This window comes from Pseudophryne corroboree, chromosome 3 (assembly GCF_028390025.1).
Source record: "Pseudophryne corroboree isolate aPseCor3 chromosome 3, aPseCor3.hap2, whole genome shotgun sequence".
NCBI classification, from domain to species: Eukaryota; Metazoa; Chordata; class Amphibia; order Anura; family Myobatrachidae; genus Pseudophryne; species Pseudophryne corroboree.
The window spans coordinates 709,917,028-709,941,360 of NC_086446.1; the positions used below are offsets into that span (position 1 = coordinate 709,917,028).

Consider the following 24,333-nt stretch of genomic DNA (forward strand, 5'->3'; position numbering starts at 1 on the left):
TCAGGGGTGATAAGGGGTCAGGGGTTTTTTGGTTCCTGGGAGTGGTGGTAAATGTGTTAAAGGTTTTTGATATATGGACGACGTAGTTATTTTGTGTATGAATATAGCAGCGTTGGCAAGAGTTTGTTTACTCATTCAATTTTTTTGTTGTATTTCAGCCTTTAAAGTTAATTGGAGCAAATCAAAGATGAAAGAATTTGGGGATAGGAGTGTGGAAGTGGAGGGTGTGGAAAGTGTGAGCGGTAGAATCAAGGTGTTGGGGGTTATTTTTGACAAAGAGCTGAAAGGGAGGGAAAGTTGGGAGGAACGTGGGAATAAAGTTGCAAAGAAATTTAATTTTTGGCGTTTGCGGGATTTGACTTTTACAGGGAAAGTTTTGATTATTAGAGTGTGGTTTTGCCTTTATTGTTGTCTGTCGCATGTGTGTTTCAGCCTAATGTTAGATGTAGAAGGAAGATTGAAAGGATGTTGTTTTTGTTCTTATGGGGTGTAGGATGGAGAGGTTAAAAAGGGAATAGGTTATGAAATTGCGTGAGAAGGGTGGGATCGGTTTCCCTAATATTGAGATATATTTGATCTTGAATTATGTGTCTAATTTTGTTAAATTGGTGGAGAAAGAGTATGGCTGCATATATGGCTAAATATTGTGCTGGGTGGATGATTTTTGGATTAGGGTGGGGTAAGTGACAGCAGAATGTACCTGTGGCTTTTAGGTATCCGATGTGGTACAAAGTGATTGACGCTTTTATTAGAAAGTTTGGGTTAAATGGTTTACGCATGGAAGAGTTCAAGCAAAGGAAGAGTGTGCTTAAAAGGTTAACAGATAGGGATGATATGTGTCAGATTGAAGGTTTGAGATCAAGTGACGCTGAGATTACTTCGAAAAAATTTGATTTGGGGGGAGTGACTAATCGTCAGAAGGATGTAATTTGGATGTATTTGCATGATATTTTGCCAGTTAGGGTGGTTCAAAAGAAGAGCGATTTGGTTCGTGTCGAGACGTGTCCAAGGGAGGGATGTGGGGCTAGAGAATCAGCTTTACATTTAGTTTGGAATTGTGCCTTTAGTCAAGGTGTTTGGAAAGGGATTGGTGGTTTATGTAAGGAATTGGTTGGGGTGAGGTCTCTAAATTGGAAGTTGGCATGTTTTGGGCTTGGGGTCAGTAGTAAAATTCAAGAGAGGTTGATGTGGCTAATTATGGCATGTACCTTTTGAAGTTATATGGGATGCAAGGAATTTGGTAGTTTTCAAGAAAGAAGAATTACGTGTTAAAGATTGTATTAGTAAACCTCTGTAGAGTAACACATGTGTGGTGTTCAAAAATGGAGATCTATCAGGAGGTTGAGGGTCATTCTCCATGATGGTCTGAGTATCCTTTTTCAGCCGCGCGCCTACTTCGGCCCTCATTCGGGTTATCGCTTCTCTGCCTTTTGGCTCAGATCAGGTTTATTGCCTGGTCTGGGTCAGAGGGCATTCGGGGGCTCTTCCTTGCGGGGGGCCCCTAGGATAACGAGGTGGGATCGCACGGGCACGGAGATTGTCATCTGAATTGATGCCTTGGGTACATTATATCCTGAATACAGAATGACTGACAGGAATCAAGAACACTATCCGTTTTGAGGTGGATAAATCATCGTCACAGAACTCTATGCTTTTTGTCTACCGGGAGATACTGGAAAAACTGGGAAAGGTCACGCTGAATGATCTTTACTGCCTACAAGATTTCCCAAAGCAGGGAATTTATGACGTCACCTTCCATCAGAACGGATTTTTCCTGAATACCTATGAGGTCTTGAAAAGCAAGGAGCAGGAACCTGCAATGAGACTGGTGAAAATGACCCCCTTATTTGCTATGGAGGAGATTGCACTGACCGTGCATATGTACAATCCATACACAGAGGTAGGAATAATTGTTGCCTTTTTGAACAAGTATTGCTCCAAAGTACGAGGGGGGATTAAGCAGAAAAACAATCTTGGTATTTTTAATGGTAAAATCCGGTTCTGGGTAAGATTGAAAACTGACCTGGAGAATGTTGGTGGTACCAAACACCCCCCGGCTAGCTTTAGCATTGGAAGCAACAGAGGGTTCTTGTATTATTATGGTCAGCCTAATTTTTGCAGGTTATGCTATATGTACGGGCATACGAAAGAGGAGTGTACCACTGGGAAAGTCTGCAGAAATTGTAGGCAGACTGGACATGAAGCCGGTAATTGCCCAATGGCCAAGTCTTGTGACATTTGCGGGAAAACAGGACATGCGGTTCGCAATTGTCTGACTGCTAAAGTCAATATTAGGAAAGTCTGGTTTCAAAATTTGGATGCCGAGAAAGCTCATGAAAGCAGCATGGGGTCTGGAAGGGTTAATGAAGTGCAGATTGAGATTGCAGGTGTTGCTGATGAGGTGGTGCAACACACCCAGTCTGATGAGGCACGTGAAGAGAGCATGGAAGAATCTCAGCAAACTTTTCCAGATGAAATGGAAGCAATAATTCAGGAGACAAGTGAACTAGCAGAAAGCCCAGACCTTAGTCTGGTCATTGATGAATTCTTGAGCCCTGTAATGTCTGTGGAATCGGCTAAAATAGATGAAATCGTCAGTGAAACTGAGGACTTGGGCTCCTTGGTAAGAAAGACTGAATTTCCTGGGCGTGGTGCAAAAAAGGCATGTGTGGAACAAGATGTACCCGGAGAGGGATCCTCTTCAGGGAATATTGGAGACAGAGATATAGAAGGCACGGCTTATTTTTTTAGGTGGGGGAAGTGGACCAACAAGTGTAAAACAGTGTACCTCTTACAAGGGACAAGAGGGTATAGGGTGAAGTGACATGCAAAATCATTACGGGTGAATTGCTTCAGGACAAAGCTTAAAGCAGGGGTGGGGAACCTTTTTTCTACCGAGGGCAATTTGGATATTTATAAAATCCTTCGGGGGCCATACAAATCTGCCCCCGCGCGCGCCAAAAAAAATAATGGGTGTGGCCAGTTAAAATGGGACGTGATACACATATGCCCCCAAGAGTGCAGTGCCAGGTATACAAATGCCCCTCACAGTGCCAGGTATACAGATTTTCAAGGAAAAAAGCTGCGCCAGCAGTGAAACGCGTTGGTGATAAGACTGGGACCCCCAAACTGCAAGACTTGCCGATAATCCACCTATTGGGAACGGTGATCCCTATGGAATAACTTCAGGGAAGATAACTACATCAGGACCTGCTATGGTTCAATTCCCACATTAATTCCAGCACGGGACAACCAAACAAGTGAGAGAATCCCCAATTTCCACGGAGTGCTAACCGATTGGAGGACTCACCACAGTGAACTGGTAACACCGTTAATCTATTTCCCCAGGATAAGGCCTCTTGCTACATACCCAGCATTTCAAGAATTATTTCTATAAATAAGCAGTGTTGATCTTGGCCCTATTTTTTTAATTTTTAACTTTTGGTACCATTATTGATTTTTATCATTAATATCTGTTGCAACAGTAAAATATGTGTCAATATATAAGGAACTAATGATGTATGTTCTCAATAAATTTCTTAATATTTATCTAACTAGTTATTAGCGCTGAATTATTTTTACCTACCTGTTCTTATGTAAAGGGTCTAACTAGCCCTTCTTATTCAGCAGCTTGAGGATCTAGAACACCTGTCAGCGCCATCTCTACCTTGGTAGTCCAATTTCCACTTAAAATATCTAGTTGGAATAATAAGAATTTACTCACCGGTAATTCTATTTCTCGTAGTCCATAGTGGATGCTGGGAACTCCGTAAGGACCATGGGAATTATACCAAAGCTCCCAAACGGGCGGGAGAGTGCGGATGACTCTGCAGCACCGAATGAGCAAACACAAGGTCCTCCTCAGCCAGGGTATCAAACTTGTAGAACTTTGCAAAGGTGTTTGAACACGACCAAGTAGCCGCTCGGCAAAGCTGTAAAGCCGAGACCCCTCGGGCAGCCGTGGTCCTTACGGAGTTCCCAGCATCCACTAGGACGTCAGAGAAATAATAGTAATTCCAGGTAATGCAAAATGGTTTGTGCTGTGAAGTGTAACAGCTGGGTTTGTTTAAGTGCTTATATGAATGATAAGTATACTGTTTTTTTATGCATGAGCCTAGATAGAAAGCCTTTTTTGTTTAAAGGGTTATTTGGAATAACTGGAGTGGAATAATGGAGATGCATAGAATGCAGATATTATGGCTAGTGTTACAATTTAATACTATAAAAGCTGAGAATAATGAGCTATTTTCTTATGAATGCTGGTAATGCTTTTAGTTTGCTTTTTATATTTTTTGTTTTTTATGATGAGTTTAGGGATTATTTTTGCTTGATTAATACCTATCTGGGTAACAGAGGTGTTAAAAGCTATGAAGCTGAATATGCAGAATGCTGATATCAGTTCTCTGTGTTGTGGAATTAACAGCACAGAATAGTGTGTTTAATTTATATAAATACAGGCAGTATTGTTCTGTTACTTTAATATATTATATTAGGATGTCTAATTTGACAGTATTTTCGTTGAATGTAAGGTTAATTACCAGCAAAGCCAAAAGAGCAGCAGTTTTGGAGTATGTAGCTGTGCAAAAAGCTGACATTATTTGTCTGCAGGAGTGTGGATTGAAGTATGAGCCAAAAAAAGATGAATGGGTTTATGGGGAGTCTGTTTGGTCAGGCTCAGGTAAAAATAGGAATGATGGGGTAGGTATTTTGTTTAGAAATAAAGAAGTAAAAGTGGAAAATTATATAGTTATAGAGGAAGGGAGATGTATTTCTGTTACGGCAAATTATAGAGGTTGGAAATTCAGAATCTTTTGTGTTTATGCACCTGCTGAAAAACAAGAAAGGAAATGTTTTTTTGATAAGGTTAAAAAAATGTTGTCAGGTAAAATTCCTACATTAATAGCAGGTGATATGAATTGTGTTATCAGTAAGGAGGGGAGGGTGGGTGGGGGTGAAAGAATAGTAGACATAAGTGGGAGAATGTTATATGATAAGATCAGGGCCGGATCTTGCCCTTGTGGCGCCCCGGGCAAAAATGGGGGCGTGGCTTCATATGGGGGCGTGGTCAGTTACGCCCCCATTTGTGCCCCCTGTAGCGCAGCTGGAAAAAAACAAAAAACAAAAATAAAAGTATACTTACAATCCCCGCTCCTGATTCCAGACCTCCTCCTCCGCCGGCGCCGCTCTTCTCCTGGACTCGGATGGTTGTGTCTGTCCTCGGATCTATGGGAGAGACGTCATTACGTCTCTCCCATAGCACAGCATAGACACTAGAGGTCAATTATGACCCCTAGTGTCTCTGCCACTATGCTGTGCGGTGCGCAAGGACGTCATCGCGCACCGCATAGCAAAGGTCCTCTCCATGAAGGGAAACTAGACGCTTAGCGTCTGGTTCCCTTCAAAGCGGGGGACCAGCGGCGGGCACAGCGGGGGGCAATGCAGAGGGCACAGTGGCGGATCTTGCCATGGTGCGGTGCCCTCCGGAGGGAGCCGGCGCCCTCCGGAAGGCGGCGCCCCGGGCAAAAGTACTGCTTGCCCGTGGCAAGATCCGGTACTGGATAAGATGCCTGATTTTGGTTTTGTGGATGTGGCAGAGCAGAGTGTTGGCAAGCCTGCGCCAATGACATATTATGCAGACAGGGGGGATGTAGCATCCCGCATTGATTTTTTATTTTTTTCTAAAGATATAAATTATGTTGATTTTATGCAAGAGAGAGTGCCGTTTTCTGACCATGAGTCACTATGCTGCAAAATTAATAGTGAATCATGTATAAAATATGGGAAGGAATTATGGTGACTTAATGTGAGTTTATTAAAGGATAGAGTGTTATGTAGTAGGTTTGGCAGAGAGTATGAGGTTTGGAGAGAAAGGAGGAAAGAGTTTGCTAATGTACTGGTGTGGTGGGACTGGGTTAAAGGTTGTATTAGAACCTTTTTCTAGAGAGCGGGTTATAGGATGGCGAGAAGGAAGAACCAATATATAAGATGGAATAATAGGTTGAGTTTTTTGGAGATATTAAGAGCAGAAGGGGTGGATGTTAAAGAAGAGATTATACAGGCAAGGAGTGAGGTGTGTAAATGTATGAAAGAGAGAGGCAGGGAAATCATCTTTAGATCAAGAACTTGAGGAAAATGAGGAAAATGAGAAATGCACAAGATTTTTCTTTAAAAAGCCTGCAATAATAGTCGTGAAATAGAGCAGGTACTAGACAGGAATGGTGTGGAAGTAAGAGGTGAAAGTATGATGGATGTGGTTGCTGATTTTTATGAAAGATTGTATGATCAGAAAGTGGTGGATGGAGATATGGAAGAGGAAGTTTTGAGTGGTGTGTCAGAGTGCATGATGCTGATTTAAATATGTTGATGGAGAAAATTAAAGAGGAGGAGGTTAAAGGGGGGTTGATAGCGCAAATCGAAATAAAACTCCAGGAATGGATGGGTTGCCGATTGAGTTTTATAGTTGTTTTTGGGACATTATAAGTAAGGATGTATGTGAGGTATGTTTATGTTTGAGAATGCGAGGTTGTTTGATAGCATGAAGCAAGGGATTGTAGTATTAGTGCATAAGAAAGGAGATAAGAAATTGTTAGAAAATTGGAGACCGATTACACTGCTGAATTAAGATTACAAGATCTTTGCGAAAGTGATGGCAAATAGAATGAGAGAAGTGGTTGAGCAGGTGATGGGTGATGACCAAGTGTGTGGTGTGCCTGGTAGGAGGATGACTGATTTACTTTTGTTGAGAGATATGTTGAGTGATTGTAGTGAAAGGAAGATAGTGTGTATATTACTAGCTTTAGATTTTGAGAATGCATACGACCGTGTGTCTCACAGTTCTATGTTCAAGGTATTGTTGCAAATGGGTTTTCCGGGAGAGTTTGTGATAAGTGTGAGGGTTGTATGATGGTGTTGAGTAATATGCTAATAAATGGGAATGAAAGTAGGAATGTGCAGATTAAGTCAGGAGTAAGGCAGGGATGCCCTTTATCCGCAATATTGTTTATTTGTGTCATTGAACCTCTATTGCAGTTAATCAGGAAAGACAAAGTGGTGGGTGGGTTGTTGATCCCAGGGAGTGGGTGTAAGAAGGTTAAAGTTCTAGGATATATGGATGATGTGGCGGTGGTTTGCAAAAATGATGCGGAGCTGAGAAGGGTTAGGTTGCTGGTCAGTTTTTTGTTTTTTTTTGTAGCGCTTCAGCCTTTAGGGTGAACTGGGCCAAATCCAAATTAAAATGTTTTGGGGATAAAAATTGCAGTATGGATGGGATAGAATATGTGAAGGATGGTATTCAAATTTTAGGGGTCCTTTTTGAAGATGATTTGAAAGGGAAAGCAAGTTGGGAAGTGTGTGAGAAAATAATACAAAAGAAAGACTTTTGGAGGATGAGAGAGCTAACAATATTTGGCAAAGTGACGGTGATTAAAAGTGTAGTATTGCCCGTTTTATTGTTTATAGCATGTGTGTTCCCACCGTCGGCATTGCAGATTAGGAAACTGAATAGACTTTTGTTTTTATTTTTTTGGGGTAGTAGGATGGAACGGATGAGACGGGAAGTATTGGTGAAAGCTAGAAAGAAAGGAGGGATGGATTTCCCGGATATTGAGGTTTATTTGTATGTTAATTACATTGGTGTTGTATTTAATTTGGTAAAGAAGGAAAACAAGACGGCATGTATGATGAGGTTTTTGGCTGGTTGGGCTTGGTGTGGGTTAGGGTGGGTTAAAAGGGATCTGAAAGTACCTATGGCCTTTAAGAGTCCATGGTGGTATTGTGTGGTTGAGGATTTTATTAAGAGGAAGGACCTAATTGGGATATCTATGGAAGGTTTTAGAGATAGGGAAAGTAATGAAAGCCATAAGGGATAAAGAGGTGGTATGTAATATTGATTTATTGCGATCCAGTGAGGCTGTGGTTGTATGGAAGAAGTTGGTATCGGTTGGTCTGTCAAATAGACAGAAAGAGATTGTATGGATGTGTATGCATGAAGTGTTGCCAGTGAGAGAGTTTATGAAAAAGAGAGACTTGGTAGCCTCTGATGTATGTCCAAGGAATGATTGTAATGGTAGAGAGTCAGTGTTGCATGTAATGTGGAATTGTGAATTTGCGAATGTAGTATGGAAGTGTTTGGGTGAGGTGTGTAAGGAGTTAACAGGAGTGAAGTTTATTGGTTGGAGAGTAGCATTATTTGGTATGGGTGCATGTGATAGAGGGAAAGAGGATTTTGTGGTTGATAATGGGATGTGTGATGGAAGTATTGTGGAATGCAAGGAATTTGAGTGTGTTTAAAGATGAGCGATTGTCTGTAAATGATTGTGTGAGGATGGTCTTGGGTAGGTTTATGTTCATTATTTGGTTGATAAAAGGAAAAAGGGATAGATGCTGAGGGCATTTGGAAGGTTAAGAAATGGAGGGATGTGGTTAGATATGTGAAGGAACATTAATATGTTTTATATATGGATTGGTTATGTACGAGTTATGTTTAAATTTTGATTGTATGTGATCTTTCATTATACTTTTTTTGTGACTGGTTTTTAATTATTAAAAAGCCATGCTGATGATTTGTTAGACAGTTCTGTATCAGATACCTGAATGTATTAACAAACCTGAATGGTTAAAAAAAAAAAAAAATCTGTTCTTATCAGTTTACGCTGACTGACAGTGCTGCCTTGTTTCTTGGACCGCCAACTGTCCTAACTCTCAGGGCTAAGCTGTACCGGGCCGAGAAGCCAGAAGAAATGAAGCCGAGACTGCGAGGAGAAGGAGATCGCTTGAAGAGGGAGAAGATTTGCATCGCCCCCCAGCTGCAGCAGAGGGTTTGTTTGCTCTGCCCTCTGGAGAAGATACCCCCCCTCCGCCAGCAAGACTGCGTGAAGAAAAGGGACTTCGCCGGAGAAGCATTGCATCGCCCCCTAGCTGCATTGGAGGGTTAGACTTGCTGGCTCTGTCCTCTGAAGCGACAGACCGCCTCTCCTCCTCTCGACGATGATGCTGACCCTTTGCCCCGCCTCCTATGCCAAGGGATCAGAGAGGATGGTCCCCGCTGTCCCCGCTGCTCCAGCTCCCACCTCCGCTCCTACCCCCCTCGCCAGGATGAAGCCGGCGAAGAAACCCGCCAACGGTTCGACCGGATCGGCCTCTTCCAGCGCCACCATCCCTGCAGCGACATCGCCAGTGGTTCCCACCCAGGCGAGCTCCAATGACAAACCATCCCTGGAGCCCTGGATGAGGTATACCGTGGTGATGAAGCTGAAGGAGGTGGATGGTCGGATGCCGGACATGACTGTTGAGACCTTTGGCAAGAAGATGGTCCTCGACCAAGGATTCTCGACATCTGAAACCCTCGGCATCCAGAATTACTTGAAGGGGATCTTCTATGTCACCTTTGCCTCAATTGCCATCTGCAAGAGGTACTGGGAAGTGGTGAAAGCGGCGAGACCCGAATCCCCTTTCTCTCGTTTTGTGGGCAATTGCCATATACAAAGAGAGGAAAGGCGGGTGACTGTTTCAATGCGGAACCCACACACGCCTGGCAAGGACATCGCTACCTTCCTGAGGCGATTCTGCTCAGAGGTCAAGGAACCCTCCAAGATCCTGGACGGAAACAGCTTCTGGATAGGCAAGTGGGCTGTCATTGTCAAGCTACAAAAGGACAATACAAGAACAGATGGCGTCAAACACCTGCCACGTCTACAGGGAATGCCCCAGTAGGGCGAGATCCTACTCTGCGGTGGTGATCAGACGTGCTCTCCCTGCCCTCAAGCTGCTGCCCAGAAGGAAAAGAAACCTCAGGAGGGTAAGAAACCTGCCAACCCCACCTACCTCACTACTCCCCCTCCTACCACCACCAGCCCATCCTCTGTGACAGAGACTCCCATCCCTACCACGGTCACAACCCTTCCTGACCCCCCCCCCTCCAACTCTCCCACCCAGCCCACTGTCTCTCCCAACCCAGCCCCCTCTGCCCTTTCTTCCCTCGAAGAGTTCCCCCCCCCTCTTACGCCCACTGCAGGTGCTAAAAAGATGAGGAGTTGTAAGAGGAAGGGCCTCGACAGCCCAGCTGCGGACCCTGAATCCTCCAAGAATCTGGCGGTCGAGCTGATCAAGGATCTGGAAGAAGAAATGGAGGTGTTGACGGAAGCAATCAGGGAGCAGGAGGAGCTTGATGCCAACGCCACTAACATACTCGACCAGATACTAGGAGACAACTCGCCGCCACCCGAAGCAGGGTGACCCGGCACCCGATGTCGAGGGAGCCCCACCCGACGGAGTAGTAACGTAAATGTTGCCTAGCCTTTCTTTTTTCCCCAACTAATGGCGTCTTTTGATATTTTCACCATTAATGTGAGGAGTATTAAGGATAATCTTAGAAGACAGTTTGTGTTTACTTTCTTAGAAAGTCAGAAATGTGCTGTGTATATGTTGCAGGAATGTTCTCTTCCCTTCTCCAAGTCCTACAAACATCTGGGCAGGCAGTGGTCTCACGGCATCTCCTATTGGTCCGGTGGGGGTGAGTATAAGTCTGCAGGGGTCGCCATTCTTATTAGGGGGAGCCTCTTCATGCTAGATTCTGTTCAGGAGCTCGTCTGCGGCAGATTGCTTGTCGTAGACAGCTCCTGGGCAGGTGAGCCTATTAGGCTAATTTGCGTGTATGCACCCCCTGGCAGGAATGAGCGTTTGGAGCTTTTCCAGACCCTGCGACTGCAGCTCGCAACCACTAGGGTGGTAGTGATGGCTGGAGACTTCACCTGCACCATGGAGGAGGATGGACGCAGCACCAGCAACTCTACCAAGCTTGATGTGATGTCTAAACTGCTTATAGAAATGGTGACCGAAGCATCATTGCGGGACGCTATGGGCTCCATGGGGGCTGGCTCCGTGAATTACACGTGGAGCCGCCCCGATGGCTCTGTGCATTCACGCATTGACTTTGTGTTTACCTCTAGAGCAGTGAAGCAGACTAGGCATACGATGGTCCCCTGCTTCTTCTCAGACCACAGGGCCATTCTCTTCCAAGGAGTCCTGGGCAATGGTTTCTCACCTGGCCCATGCTCCTGGAAGTTGAATTGTGCCCTACTGGAAAGAGAGGATGTGCTGGCGGAGCTGAAGGATGCCTACATCACATGGAAAAATGACAAATGTTATTTTGACTGTATGAGTGACTGGTGGGAATATGTTAAGGCTGACATACGCAGTTTCTTTCAGGTGAAAGGCAGACAACAGGCGTGCGACCGAAAGAGGAACTTCAGGAGACTGCAAAGACAACTGCAGTCCTTTCTGGACCTCCAACGGTGCGGCTGGGACGTGAGAGACGACCTGGATGAGACCAAAGGGGGCCTGAAAAGGCACTTTGAGGAGGAATCCAGATGCATCGTCTTCCGTTCCAAGGTGGAGAACCTGGAGAAGAATGAGAAATGTAACTTTCTTTTTCAGGAAACTCCACTCTGGCCACACGCCCCTGACTGAGCTGCGAGATGAGACCGGCATTCCCAGACAGGGGAAGGAGGGCGTGATGAAAGTAATCAGAGACTACTACAGCGACCTCTACTCCCCTAATACAACAGACAGTGAGGAGGCTGATAAGTTCCTGTCAGGTATCACTAACACCATTGATCCTGCAGGTAAAGCAGCCCTACATGCTCCCTTGGCGTTGGAGGAGTTGCACTCTGCCGCCAGATCCTTTAGGCACGGCAGGACCCTGGGCAGTGATGGTCTCCCAGCAGAGCACTATGTAGCGCTGTGGAAACTCATTGGACCGGACCTGCTCGAGCTGTATGGGGAGATGGTGGTGGAGGGCAAAATGCCCCCATCGCTGAGGGAGGGAATGATCACGATCTTGTATAAGCGTAAGGGGGATAGATGTGAGCTGAAAAATTAGAGGCCCTTTTCTCTCTTAAATGTGGACTACAAGATCCTCGCCAAGGTGCTCTCCAACAGGCTGAAGGCTGTCATCGGACAGATCATTCACCCGGACCAGACCTGCGGCATTCCGAGCCGCAGGATTGCAGACAGCCTTGCTCTCCTCAGAGACACGGTCCATTACATCAAGGACCGGAATGTTCATGCGGCCCTGGTCAGCCTTGACCAGGAGAAGGCCTTTAATCATGTCTCACATGAGTTGATGGGCAGGGTACTGCATAAATTTGGCCTCTGTAAAATGTTTTGTACATATGTTAACCTGAAGTACCTTGACATCCACAGCTCAGGGCTGGTGAACGGCTGGAAGACTGACCCCTTTTCCATTCTCTCTGGGGTCAGACAAGGCTGCCCTCTTTCACCTCTTTTTTGTTTGTGTTATAGAGCTCATGGCTGTATGCATCAGACAGAATCCAGAGATCAGAGGGATCACTGCACCGGGTCGCGACCGACGAGAGGCCAAGTGTTCGCTGTACATAGACGACGTCACTGTCTTCTGCGCAGACGAGCGTTCGGTGACAGCACTCGTCCAGACCTGCGAGAACTTCGGCCGAGCTTCAGGGGCTAAAGTCAACTGCGGGAAGTCAGAGGCTATGCTCTTCGGAAAGTGGCACCTGTCATCCTCTGCACCATTTCCTTTTGCCATCAAGCCCGACTTCATTAAGATCCTGGGAGTCTGGTTCGGCAGTGAGGGTGCAGCCCTGAAATGCTGGGACAAGAGACTGGCGACTGTTCGTCAGAACATTGGATTGTGGAGCCTCAGAGGACTTACCATCGAGGGGAAATCACTTGTGCTGCGCAAAGAGATTCTTCCCGTTCTACAGTACACCGTGCAGGCCTGGTCACCACTGGTCGCGGTCTGCAGGGCCATCACAAGGGCAGTGTTTCACTTCATCTGGGGCTCCAAGATGGACAGAGTTAAGAGATCGTTATGTACAAGGAGCCCCTCAAAGGTAGAAAGGGAATCCCGGATATCCCCACCATGCTGCAAGCCTTCTTCGTGTGTAACCGCATCCGCCGGACATTGTGTGAGAACTTTCAAGACTCTGCAGGAAACTCCATGTCCCGTAACTTCCTCCTGCCTCTTTGGAGGAACCTCGGCTGGGACAAATGGGACAGCTCCATCCCTTACAACTGGAACACTCCCTGGTTCTACCTGGACGTGTCCAAGTTCGTGAGGGAACACCAACTGGAGGGAGTTAAACCTGACTTGTGGAAGCCAAAGACAATCTACAAGCTCATCAGAGCTAAAGACGATTTGGAGACGATTCCGGGGCTCCCTTCAGCGACTGCCAAACAGGTCTGGGAGAATGTGGCCTCCAAAAGGCTCACAAACAGACAAAAAGAACTGTCGTGGATGGCCATTCAAGGAGGTTTGCCCCTCAGGTCAGTCATGCACTCCCGGAACCTGTGCATGTACAGACATTGCCCCAGATGCATCATACATGAGGAAAAATCTATGCACCTGTTTTGGGACTGCGCCTGTGCTCAGTTGTTGTTGGATGCCCTGGAAAACGAACTGAAACTGTGTGCTAAGGAACTGTCTCGCGTAACATTCAGTATTCTATGGACTATTCTCTGGCACCCACACCGTTGGGGCGATCCAGGAAACCTGGCGCCTTATGAACTGTGTTAAGGACGCTTTGTGGCTCGCCAGGAACCGCCTCATACTGCGGAGGGAGAGGATGTCCATCCAGGACTATTGCAGGCTGGTTCACAGCCTGCTAAGAGACTATTCCATCATGGACAGCCCTGAGGAAGAAGAGGACTAAACCCCCCTTCTTTTGACCCTCTCCCCTTGTTTGAACTGATTAATGAGACTTGGGACTGTGGCCCCTTCCCCCCATTCACAATGTCTGTTGTTTTGTTGATGTCTTTCTATTTATTGCCCTTCCCTTTATGTTTCTGTCTTTCAATAAAGCTTCCGGCATGTGATCCCCCCTTCCTCACCCTCCTACCCTCCACACCCATAGCCTCATTGACTGTTGTATTATTGTATAGTTTAAATGCACAGTGCAGTCTGAGAACTATAGTGTAGGCTGGCCTGTGCCGTAGTTCGACTGCACTATAAAGTCTGCATCTGTACTGTGTTTTGGCTGTGCTGCGACACGGTACTTATGTTTGTCATGTATATGTATGTTTTTTGCTACTTTATGTCAAATAAAGACTGCTTTTTCAATCAAAAAAATCTGTTCTTATCAGTTTAATATCTGATATGCCCCCTATCTGGGGGCCATATATTAAATGGATTTTGAGAACAGGGAGATGGAAGAAGAGCTTGCTCTGTCCAATCCACGCATTGACCCGGTATTGCAGTGCCTCCGGGACCGGTGCACCTTTCCTATTCTGTATTCCAAAAATAGATTAGTGACGACTTCTTAGCTTTTCCCCAGGATTTGTAAAGTTCTTGCAGCATAGCATTGTTAAACTCCTGGATTTGGGGGAATTTTGCAAGCAGGCTTACACTGTTGCAAAAGTGTATTCAAAATGCTACAATGGATCAATAAAAGCACCCGAAAACTACTGTGTGGAGTCTTGTTTTGCATCTACTTCTTGTCTCCATTGAATTCCCTCCTTCTACACAGGGCAAATTTAAATGCTGCGGGATCATTTGGATGTGAGGCCTATGTACGCCTAATTCCTGAATGCTAACTTAGTGCGAACGAACAAGCATTGCCACTTTGAAATCAATTACAAAATTCAGAACTTACTATTGTTATCATCCTTCTGCTTGGCTTTTCGACATGGTCTCGTTTGGAAATAATTTTTATTTTTGTGGCGGTGTCCACGCTGGCTGCAGGAGTCCGTGTGTATGTATACTGCAGAGGCAGTAAAGGAACAACCTCTGCAGTATGTATATGCTGCATCTATCTCTTGCTGTGTGTCTCCCTCAAGTGGATGTCAGTAAGCAAGCCAAGCAAATGCAGTCCGTACAGCCAAATACATTGTGACATCACGTGTGTCGCATAATTATGACATCACAGTGGATGCATCACGATGACATCACAGAGCCCTCCCACTGTAGTGAAAAATTGAAATCTGCTGGGATGGACGGGCTTTTTGAAACAATCCTATTTTCATGGAAAGGTTCAACGCAACAACAACCAGGGAACCTTCCATTGAAGAATGAATGTCCCACTGCTTAATTGATGAAGTGCATAGCATTGTGTAAGTGTGATAAACACGGAGCTAGGAACAGACGGGCGGCAGACGTCTGGTGGGTGTGGTTGTCTGAGGCGGACCAAATGCAAATGATTGTGCATCAGTCAGCAAGAGGAGAGAAATCGCACGATGCAGGAGTGAGTGATGGAATGTGGTTGCGTGCGCCTGGATGCCTGCCTGCTTGTCAGCCCGGATTTCTCCTTCTTTGCTGTGGTCGCCGCCGCCGCCAAAAGTCAAGTCAATCTACAGATAGTATAGAGTAATTTTGTGGGGGGAGGGTCATTCTCCATGATGGGTAGTAGATCTTGTTTCGGCCGCGCGCCTCCCTCAGCCCATATTCGGGTTATCGCTTCTCGCCCTTTTGGATCAGATCAAGGTTCATTGCCTTGGTCTGGGCCAGGGGGTGTGAGTTTGGGGTCTTTCTGTGAGACCCCCTGGAGGACTTTGGATGAGGAGGGATCACCGCAGGGCTGTTGCCTTGTTTTTTCTCTGCAGCATGGCAGGCTTGAAGAACACCATCCGTTTTTTGTTGGAGCACAAGGGGAGAGACTCGAAAGGACTGCGCTTCATAGTAGAGAAGGTACTGATGGAACTGACAGGGGTGGACTTAAAACTGGACATTTATTGCATTCATGATTTTCCTATGCAAGGTTCTTTTGATGTCACTTTCTGTAACATTAATGACTGTATGACGGCGTATGAAAAGCTGAAAAAATGTCGTGACCCGAAAATGAGCAAATTTGTTATGGTACCCTTGTTTTCCGAGCAAGAGGTACCTATGACGATTCACATGTTTAATCCATACAAGGAGCAAGAGTTAATCCGGGCCATTCTTTTTAGGTACTGCTCCCATGTAAGAGGAGGTATTATGCTTAAAAATGAGTATAATATCATTAACGGGAAAATGCGGGTGTGGGTGAGGCTTAAAGAGGATGCAAACGGTGTTGGGGGAGTGATGCACCCCCCGGCAAATTTCTCAATTGGAGGTACAAAATAACGGCTGCCCGGGTAATAGAGGAAACCCCTAGTTTCCTCTATTACCCGGGCAGCCGTTTTTTTGTAGGAGGTGCCAGGAATACGGGCACACCAAAGACGATTGTGTGAAGGACATTTTCTGTAGGAATTGTCATGGGGAAGGGCATCAGGCAAAAGAGTGTCCTCACCCCAGGAAATGTGACTTATGTGGAAGCCCAAAACACACTGCTAAAAGCTGTCCGGAGCTCCTCAAAAGGAGAGCCAGAGAAGTGGCTGATGTTTGCAAAAGCAAAAAGTATGAGGGGGGGGGTACGTCCAACCCCCCCAGGAAGGTGTGCCTGAGTCTGTGGGCACTCCCTCCTCGTTGGCACAACCTGGTGAGGAGTTGCGCCCTGATTTGCGGGCTCTCGAGTCTCCGCAAGCTGAGTAGGGGGAAGGAGCTAGCAGTGACGTCACTGAGGTGGTGGAGATTGCCGGGGAATCGAGCCGGGCAGCTGTGGCACCTCTGAAGGAGGTGTGTGGGCACCTGCAGCTGGTGGAAAGCGCAGCCCAGATGGAGGTGTCTGTTAGCCCTGAGGAGGAGAAGGTCTCCCCTACTCAGGTGATTGAGGAGTTTAGTACCTCTGAGGAGGAGGATAGAGGTATGGAGATGGACAATGCTGCATCATGTTCAACGCTGAGAAAACAGAGTATTGATTACTCTGCAAAAAAGCGCGTATTGAGGTTCCAGAGGAAGGCAACCATGAGGATACAATGGAGGCTCTGAACCAATTATTGGACATGAGTAGCAGCCCAACAAGCTCTCTTCAGAATTACCCCCTTGCCAGAGAGACTCCTGCAATAGCTTACCTACCAGAGGAGGTTGTTGATAAGTTCGGGGAAACTTGTCAGATGACAGGTGTAGGATAAGATACTCTAATCACCAAGTGTGTGGTTTTGATTTTTGATGTTTTTCGTATTTCTTTCCCCTGAGGAAAGGGGTTGTGTTTTGTTTTTTGTTTATGGGGTTTTCTCTGCATTAACATTTTAATTTTTATTTTTTTCTCTTTGCATATGGCAGTTCCAGTTGTTCTAAAACTGACATCAGTTAATGTCAGAACTATGAGCACTAGAAATAGAAGGATTGCGATATTAGATAACTTAAGAAGCATGGGTGGTGACATAATTTGTGTGCAGGAAACTGGTATGGTGGGATATATAGGAAAGAAGGATTGAAAGTATGGTGATGTTTTTTGGTCTTGGACAGCATTAAATAAAAATGATGGGGTGGGTATATTAATTAATAATAGAAGAATCAAAATGGGGGGGAAAAGCATTATTGAGGAAGGTAGGTGTATTATGGCAGAAGTGTTGTATGATGGTTGGAAAGTGCGCATTATGTGTATATATGCTCATACTAGCAAAAATGAGAGAAAAGAGCTTTTTGAAAAGATCAAAGTGTTTATTGTTGGGAGGGTGCCAATTATGTTGATTGGGGATTTCAATGTATGTATAGATAGAGGTGATGGGGTAGCAGCAGATCAGGTGGATATCACGGGGAAAATACTTAAGCAAATGGTGTCTGATTTTCCATTAATAGATGCAGCTGTGGAGTGTATGGGTAAGCCACCGCCACCTACTTATCTACTTATTGATAGGAAGGGGATAGTGTCTAGATTAGATTATGTGTTTCTGTCTAATAGGCCCTACACACTGGCCGATTTTTGGAAAGATATGAACGATCTCGTTCATAAATGAACGAGAACTCATTCATATCTTTCAGTGTGGAGGCTCCAGCGATGAACGATGCGCGTCCCCGCGCTCGTTCATCGCTGGTCTCCCGTCGGCTGTGCATGCAGGCCAATATGGACGATCTCGTCCATATTTGCCTGCACTTCAATGCAGCCGCGTGATGGGGGAAGTGAAGAAACTTCACTCCCCCCGTCACTGCCCCCCCGCCGCCGGGTCGCTCGTCGGCCGTATCCGCCGTCGGGCAGCTCGGCGGCGGATCGGCTAGTGTATAGGGCCCCTGAGGGTATAGTATGTAGAAATATGGATCAGGTGAATGTGACTTTTTCTGACCATGATTGTTTGATTTGTGAAGTGATTGGGAAGACTGATGAGATGTATGGTAAGGGTTTATGGAAGTTGAATGTTAGTTTACTGGATGATCAAATTAAGGCTGAATTTAAAAGAAAGTATGTGAAGTGGGTGGAACGTAAGAATGATTTTTTGGATGTGTTAGAATGGTGGGATTGGGTGAAGGGGAGAATACGAATGTTTTTTAAGAGGAATGGTGTGAGGATGGCAAGAAAGAAATGGTTTGAGTATGAAAGATTGGGTTTGAGATTGAAATATTTGTATATGTTGAGAGAATTAGGTTTTGAGGTCAGTATCAAGATTATGAGAGAAAGGGAAAAATGTAATGTGTATATGAATGGGAAGGGTAAAGAGATTGTGTATTGGGCGAAAGTGGTATGTATGGAGTTGAATGAGAAGTGTACAAGGTTTTTCTTTAAAAAGTATGTCAGAGAAAGAAGGATATGGATGTGTTATATGATAAGGAGAGGAAGGAGGTACGTGGTGTGAAAATTATGGATGAGGTGGAAAATTTCTATGCGAGCCTGTATGAAAGGAAGCAAGGGGATGAAAGTATGGTGAGTGAGGTCTTGAATGTGTTGAAAAATAGAGTAAATGAAGATGAGTTAGAGGGTTTGTAGAGTGGTTTTACGGATGAGGAGGTTAGGGTAGCAGTGATGAGTGCTAGTAAAAATAAAAACCCTGGTGAAGATGGGTTGCCTGCTGATTTATATTGTGAGTTCTGGGATAAAATTGGTAAGGATTTGATTGAAGTGTGTAAGTATATGTAGAGCCAAGGGAGAATAAGTGAGTCTATGAGGAGTGGTGTGGTTGTTATGATATTTAAAAAAGGTGAGAGAATGGATCTGGGCAACTGGAGGCAAATAACTCTATTGAATGCGGATTATAAGGTGTATGTGAAGGTAGTGACAAATAGAATGAGACGTGTGATTGGGCAAGTTGTGGATGAGGACCAAGTATGTGCGATACCAGAAAGGCGAATGAGTGATAACTTAGTGTTGTTAAGGGATATTGTGGAGGATTGTATGGGGAGGAAAAAGAGAGTGTATGTATTAGCTGTGGATTTTGAGAAAGCGTTTGACAGAGTGTCCCATGTTTTTATGTTGCGTGTTTTGGAAAGGATGGGTTTCCCTGAGAAAGTGTTAAGATGTGTGAGGAGTATGTATGACGGAGTGTATAGTAAGATATTGGTGAATGGTAAGGCAAGTAAGGAAATCACGATTGAATCTGGGGTGAGACAAGGGTGTCCTATGTCCCCTATCCTGTTTGTGTGTACGATAGAGCCACTGTTGCAGATGATTAGGGGTGATAAAGTGGTGAAGGGTTTTTTGATTCCGGGGAGCGGGGGGAGGAGTGTGAAAGTGATGGGTTATACGGACGATGTGATTGTGGTATGTGAGAAGCAGGCGGCACTACGTAGGGCAAACTTACAAATTGGATTATTTTGTAGTGCTTCAGCCTTTAAAGTACATTGGGGGGAATCTAAATTTAAGTGTTTTGGGGATAAAAGTGAGAGAGTGGAGGGGGTTGAGTGTGTAGAGGGAGGGATAAAGTTACTAGGAGTATATTTTGATGAAGATTTAAAAGGAAACGAAAGTTGGAAGGAATGTGAGCGAAAGGTAGTAAGGAAGTTGGATTTTTGGAGTTTGAGAGAGTTGTCTATGTCTGGGAAAGTGTTGGTTGTGAAGAGTGTGATTTTTCCAATTTTATTATTTATAGCATGTGTGTTTCCTCTAAAGTATGGATGTTTGAGTAAGATTGTGAGGTTATTGTTTCTTTTTCTGTGGGGTTGTAAGAGGGAAAGAATGAAGAGGACGGATGTGATGAAAATGGTAAATAAAGGGGGTATTGGTTTTCCCAATGTTGAGTGGTTTGTGAATGTTAATTTTATATTTCATTGATTGTAAGGTTGGTTGGGAGTGATAGTAAGGCTGCATGTAAGAATAAATATAAAGCTGGATGGATGTTGTGTGGTTTGGGATGGATGAACAGAGATCTAAAAGTGCCAATGGCCTTCAGTTGCCCTGAATGTTATGGCATGATTGAGAAGTTTGTAAGGAAGCATGACTTGGCTGGTGTCAGTATGTCTGTGTTTGGGACTGGAAGGAGAATCATAAAAATGTTAAATGAGAGGGAGAAAAAATTGAATGTTTGAAGTCTAATGAAAGTGTGAGTGTATGGAGGAAAATGGGAATGAATGTGGTGAGGAATAGACAGAAGGATGTGGTATGGATGGCTATGCATGGGATTTTGCCTGTTCGTGAAGTACAAAAAAGGAGAGACTTGGTAAGAATGGATACATGTCCAAGGGATGGATGTGGAGCACTGGAGTCTATAAAGCATGTTTTGTGGGAATGTGGGTTTGCCAATGAGGTATGGATGAAGATGAAAGGGATATGTAAGGAATTAACAGGTGTGAGTGTGGTGACTTGGAGGGTGGCTTTGTATGCAATGGGGGCAAAAGGGAAAATGAATGCTTGCTATGGGTGATACAGGTTGAGTATCCCTTATCCAAAATGCTTGGGACAAGAGGTATTTTGGATATCGGATTTTTCCGTATTTTGGAATAATTGCATACCATAATGAGATATCATGGTGATGGGACCCAAGTCTAAGCACAGAATGCATTTGTTTCATATACACCTTATACACACAGCCTGAAGGTCATTTAATACAATATTTTTAATAACTTTGTGTATTAAACAAAGTTTGTGTACATTGAGCCATCAAAAAAACAAAGGTTTCACTATCTCACACTTACTCAAAAAAGTCCGTATTTCGGAATATTCCGTATTTCGGAATATTTGGATATGGGATACTCAACCTGTAATGGTATGTATGATGGAGTCTTTTTGGGATGCGAGGAATATGTGTGTTTTTAAAAAGGATGAGTGGGATGTTAATAAGTGTGTGAGAATGGTGTTGGCTAGATTATATTTGGCTTATATGTTTGATAAAAAGAATGGTGGTGGTGGTGGCCTCGACGCGGAGGGAATATGGAAGGTGAAGAAATGGATGGATCTTGTGTGTTTGGATTGAGGGGAATGTGGGTGGTTTTGCTGGGTAATATATGGTGTTAGGTTTGTTATGTAGGTTTTATTGTTTTTCCTTTTGGTGAGGGGTGGTGATGGGAAAATGACTGTTTTTTGTTTTCTTGAATGTATAGTAATAGGGAAGTATAGATTATTATGCATGTGTTAATGCAATTTTAATAATGGAAATTATAATTTGGAGAATTGGAAAAAAATACAAAAATCAGCATGATGATTTAAAAATTTTGTTTGCTTGACAGTTGGAGTGATTGCTGTCCCTTGTGGACATGTGACAACATTTTTAAACCTGATGGTTTAAAAAAATAAATAAATCTGTTCTTAACAGTTTAATATCTGATACGCCCACTATCTGGGGGCCATATATTAAATTGATTTTTAGAACAGGGAGATGGAAGAAGAGCTTGCTCTGTCCACTCCACGCATTGACCCGGTATTGCAGTACCTCCGGGACCGGTGCACCTTTCCTATTCTGTATTCCAAAAATAGATTAGTGATGACTTCTCAGCTTTTCCCCAGGGTTTGCAAAGTTCTTGCAGCATAGCATTGTTAAACTCCTGGATTTGGGGGGATGATTTTGCAAGCAGGCTTACACTGTTGCAAAATTGTCTTCGAGCGTTGCTGTTCCTTGCAAAATGCTACAATGGATGAATAAAATGAATAAAAGCACATGAAAACTACTGTATGGAGTCTTGTTTTGCGTCTTCTTCTTGTCTACATTGGATTCCCTCCTTCTACTCAGGGCAAATTTAAACGCTGGGGGACTATTTGGATGTGAGGCCTACATAGGCCTTATTCCTGAATGGTAAGTAAGTGCGAACGAACAAGCATTGCCACTTTGAAATCAATTCCAAAATTCAGAACTTACTATTATTTTCATCCTTCTGCTTGGCTTTTCGACCTGGTCTCATTTGGAAATTCTTTTTATTTTTGTGGCAGTGTCCACGCTGGCTGCAGGAGGTGTGGATGTTTACTGTAGAGGCAGTAAAGGAACAACCTCTGCAGTATGTATAAGCTGCATCTACCTCTTGGTGTGTGTCTCCCTCAAGTGGATGTCGGTAAGCAAGCCAAGCAAATGCAGTCCGTACAGCCAAGCACATTATGACATCACGTGTGTCGCATAATGATAACATCATAGAGGGTGCATCAAGATGACATCACAGTGGACGCATCACGATGACATTACAGAGCCCTCCCACTGTAGTGAAAAATTGAAATCTGCCAGAATGGACGGGCTTGTTGAAACAATCCAAATTTGAGAGACAGGTTCAATGCAACCAGGGAACCTTCTATATAAGAATTTATGTCCCACTGCTTAATTGATGAAGTGCATAGCATTGTGTAAGTGTGTTAAGCATGGAGCCAGGGACAGACGGGCGGCAGACGTCTGGTAAGTGCGGTTGTCGGAGGCGGACCAAATGCAAATGATTGTGCATCAGCCAGCCAGTCAGCAAGACAGGAGTGAAAACTCATGATGCAGGAGTGAGTGATGGAATGTGGTTGCGCGCGCGCCTGGGTGCCTGCCTGCTTGTCAGTCCGGATTTCTCCTTTTTCTTTGCTGGAGTCATCGCCGCTGCCAAAAGTCAAGTCAATCTGCAGATAGTATAGAGTAATCGTGTGGGGGAGGGTCATTCTCCATGATGGGTTGTAGATCTTGTTTCGGCCGCGCGCCTCCCTCGGCCTTTTGGCTAAGATCAAGTGTAGTACCTGCTCGAGGGAAACACAGGGTGGAGTACCTGCTCTTACACTAGGGCCCTCATTCCGAGTTGTTCGCAGCAGTTCATCACATCGCAAACGGCGAAAATCGCAAACTGCACATGCGCGAATGCTGAACTGCGCGTACGCAAAGAGAGCGATACGACGCTTGTGCAAACTTACTAACTGAAAATCTGCTCGTACTACACCACCGAAAACAGGGAGTGACGGAGGCGTGACAGAGGCTCGGCTTCACTATCTAACGAAATGGGCGTGAAAGTGGGCGGCTAGTGTGGGAGTATGCAACCAGCAGTAGGCGTGTTTTTAGCAGAAATGCATATCCGATTGTAAAATGTACACAACAAATGTTCGCTATCAGAAACACAACATGGCTACAGATGAGCATCACATACAAAGATGGACATAGCAACAAGCAAATGCCAGTGCCAAAATTCATAGTAGAACCCAGTACTATGGTAACACCATCTTCTGACAAAATATGATGTTTAATATTTACTAAGTATATGTTGTGAACCCCCAGCCAGACAAAACTTTTATGGGAACTGAGGTCGAATCTGGAACCAGCACACAAACACAACCATACACAGCACGCTAGGAAGAGGAAGATGGCTCAGGTGTAGATTAAAATAACTCACAGGCTACAATTTAACTGAACACAAATATACCCTTTCACTTTGAGGGAGTTGTACATTCTGGCCCACACAAGCCAAAAAAAAAAACCATTGAGGCAACATGTAAAACATGGGTGCTGCCCATCTGGAGAGACATCACTTTCTCTTCTTTTTACCCGCCTGATGTAGTTCTTCACGGCTCGGTCTGCGAAGCGACCTTCGATGGCCCTGCCCAGTGGGATGTTCTTCCTGGGCAGAGGGAGGGGAGGGAGCAGATGTGGCTGGCTCTCTGCCACTGTGGGCAAGGGAGACAGCGATGTCCTGGAGCCCTTGCAGAATGGAATTTGCAATTTGTTGGAAGGAGGAGGCGAGTTGCTCTTGGCCCTGCCTGATCTCTGCCAGACCTTGGCAGAGTTGAGCTACACCTTGCTCCACACTGGTTCTGTGCTCAGTGAGCTGGACAGGTATCTGGCTTACCTCCCGGATCATCCTGTCTTGAAAAGCATTCAGGCTCTCACCATACCTTGCAATTTGAGACAGGATGTCCGGGATAGCAGAGGGTTGGGTGGGGGGGCCAGTTGGAATCTGGACGGATGGAATTTGTGGTCCCACAGTGCCAGAGACACTAGGTCCCCCCACCTCAGCCACATAACCCTCCTCTGACTCTACCTGCTCACCCACCTGTGCTGTGTTATGTTCAAAGCAAAAATAAGAATAATAAGAAAAAGAGTAGAAAAAAACAACATGAGACTTTTTGAACCACTAATTAGTTGTTTAGGAATATGTGTGTTAACTTACCTGGCAAGTCATGTGCATTCAGTATT

At 44.8% G+C, this 24,333-nt stretch overlaps 1 non-coding gene and 1 pseudogene across 1 annotated transcript; both read left to right on the forward strand.

Annotated features, from left to right (window-relative positions):
* Positions 1-14,082: 14,082 nt before the first annotated feature.
* LOC134899712 (U2 spliceosomal RNA) lies at positions 14,083-14,257 on the forward strand (annotated as a pseudogene).
* A 7,201-nt stretch (positions 14,258-21,458) lies between these two features.
* LOC134899699 (U2 spliceosomal RNA) lies at positions 21,459-21,649 on the forward strand. Its single transcript, XR_010173339.1, has one exon. It is a non-coding gene; the product is annotated as a U2 spliceosomal RNA (small nuclear RNA).
* Positions 21,650-24,333: the final 2,684 nt, after the last annotated feature.